A 2,419-nucleotide genomic window follows, 5' to 3' on the forward strand; every position below is an offset into this window, starting at 1 on the left:
CGTGTTAAAGGCTTGGTCCCCAGCCCACAATACTATATGCAGGAAGTGTTATGATGTAATGCCTAGAGCAAGTCTTTAGTCACTGGGGACTAGCAATTGAAAAAGATATGGGACCCCAATCTCTTCCTCTTTCTCTCTCTCTCTCTCTCTCTCTCTCTCTTTTTTTTTTTTTTTTTTTTTTTTTTTTGCGCTGTTGCCAAACATAGCTGTCAAAGTACGCTGCTTTGTCCTAAAAGCAGGGGTACTTACTGGTAAAGGACTGACTTCACTAAGAACCAAAGGGACCTTTATCAGCTGAGACTAGATGTGTCCAAAGTGCTTCCCACAGACAAGCCTTTTCTCCTTATGAACTGGTTGTTTTAGGTTCTTGTTACAGTAGCAGACACCTGACTGATACACCTTTCAGAAGTGTTTAATGCACCATAGATTTTTCAGAAACAGAACCGTACTTGAGAATTGATTCATGGTTTCGCGAGTGTTAACAACAGCCATGGGCCAGCCATATTTAACGGTATCAGCCTCATTCCGTCTGGCACTTTGCATCGATTTCATATTAAATTTTATTTGAAGACAGACGTCAAGAGCTAAAGCTGCATGAGAATAAAGTTTTAGAGATGTGAAAACCAAGGGGGAAACTTACCATTTTTGAAAAAGTGCTAGCAAAAAAAAAAAAAAAAAAAAAAAAAAGTGCTGTCTTTCCCACTGGAGCCAAGAAGACAGGGGGTCACATAAAAGGGAAGACAAAGGAAGAAACTCATGACCCTGCCAGGGTTGACACCTACAGAAACATCCAGAAGAACTAAAGCTTCTTAAGAAACGTTGTGTGGGGAACAGAAAGCCTCAAGGTCACTGTATTTCCTTCCTGGGAGTCTTGGTCTTTAGATGAATTCGCCCTAGTCTTGGTGTGGCAAAGTGTCCATACACTCCCCCACCCTGAAAGATATGTTGAATATTGTGTTCCACTCAGAGAGCCCTAAGTCACTCTTTTGAGAATGAACCCAATCAATGTTTGTGAATTTATAGCTTAGATTTTTTAAAATATTTGTCTGGGCACTCAATCTTCTGAGTATATGCCTTCTATGAAAACACTAACTATTAAAAGCTGTTCTCTAGTGTCTATATTCCAGAGAGAATTTTAAAACTTTTCTTAATTTGATGGTCAGGTATAAAGTATTAAGTATTTTTTTTAGTATTCTCTTTGTGTTTTTTTTTTCTAAAAATGGATACCTTGGGGTGTGCCCCCTCCACTGCCTCCTTCTGCCACCCCCAATGCATCTTGCTGCCCCTTCAGGGAAGACCAGGTTCCTCCTTTGTGAAGTCGGGGAGACTCTGGGGTTCGCCATGGCCAATGAGAAACCCAAGGAAGGACTCAAGTCTAAGAACAACTGTCATATTAATTTGAAGGTGGCAAAGAAGGAAGGTTCTGTGGTGCAGTTCAAGGTCAGGAGGCAGACACCACTTAATAACTAAGGAAAGCCTATTTGAATGACTGTGTTTATCAGTGAGGCAGATCAGATTCCAGTTAGATGAGCAACCAATCAAACAGACACACTTACATAGTTGGAAATGGAGAACAAAGATACAACTGGAATGTTCTGGAGGCAGACAGGAGGTATCTACTAGAAGGGGAATCTGCTACTTTACTCCAGAATTTTGTTACAGCCCAGGAATACATTCTCTATTAGAAAGCCATAATTGAGTTCCACCCTTTTCCTACTACCAAAGTATAGTTTCTCTGTCCTTGCATTTCTCCATTCCTGTTCCTTCATTGTGCACAAAGTAATCAGCGTGTGTGCGCAAGCACTTTGTGCTCCTTGCTTTTTTGTTTCCCTCTCTCCTTTTCTTTTAACTGAATGGAATGTTCTGTTTTGGCTGAGCTCAGATGGAGATGGTCTCAGGGTGAGTACTGGCTCTGTACAAATCTCCCCTGGGTGGCATGCTCATTCACCTCTTCTCTTTATCTTCCAGTAAGTTGTTTTGCTCTCGTTGTTTTAGCAAAACAACTCAACTCCATAATACCCTTGCATGCCTTGTTCGAGAATTTCAGGGTTTTTATTCATCACTGGAAAGCCAAGGGCAGTTTTGTGTACCTTTCTTTTCCACACACCTGTTACATGTAGGGCAATCTGTCTTTAAGTGGGGGATAAATTACGCTTGAACAAAATGATCCTGGAGAGTTTTCCCTTCAAGGCAAGCATCTTGTTGTTTAAATAAACTTCTCATTTAAAATGAAACATAAGATCAATGCCTCCTGACTGCATCCTGTTACCACTCCATCTTTCACAGCCATGCTGTGGTTCGGAGGTTGCTGTTCTAAGTGACATATGATTGACGTAATCTGGCATGATCCATTACAATGTCAAGCATCAGCAGAACATTTTGGAGAAAAAAAATATTAAAATCTATTACTGTAGAAATT

At 40.6% G+C, this 2,419-nt stretch overlaps 1 pseudogene; it reads left to right on the plus strand.

Moving 5' to 3' along the window:
• Window positions 1–1,341: 1,341 nt before the first annotated feature.
• LOC126506086 (small ubiquitin-related modifier 2-like) lies at window positions 1,342–1,623 on the plus strand (annotated as a pseudogene).
• The last annotated feature ends 796 nt before the right edge of the window (window positions 1,624–2,419 follow it).

The sequence above is a fragment of the Alexandromys fortis genome, unplaced genomic scaffold (assembly GCF_014885135.2).
Source record: "Alexandromys fortis isolate MF-2015 unplaced genomic scaffold, M_Fortis_MF-2015_v1.1 scaffold_48, whole genome shotgun sequence".
NCBI classification, from domain to species: Eukaryota; Metazoa; Chordata; class Mammalia; order Rodentia; family Cricetidae; genus Alexandromys; species Alexandromys fortis.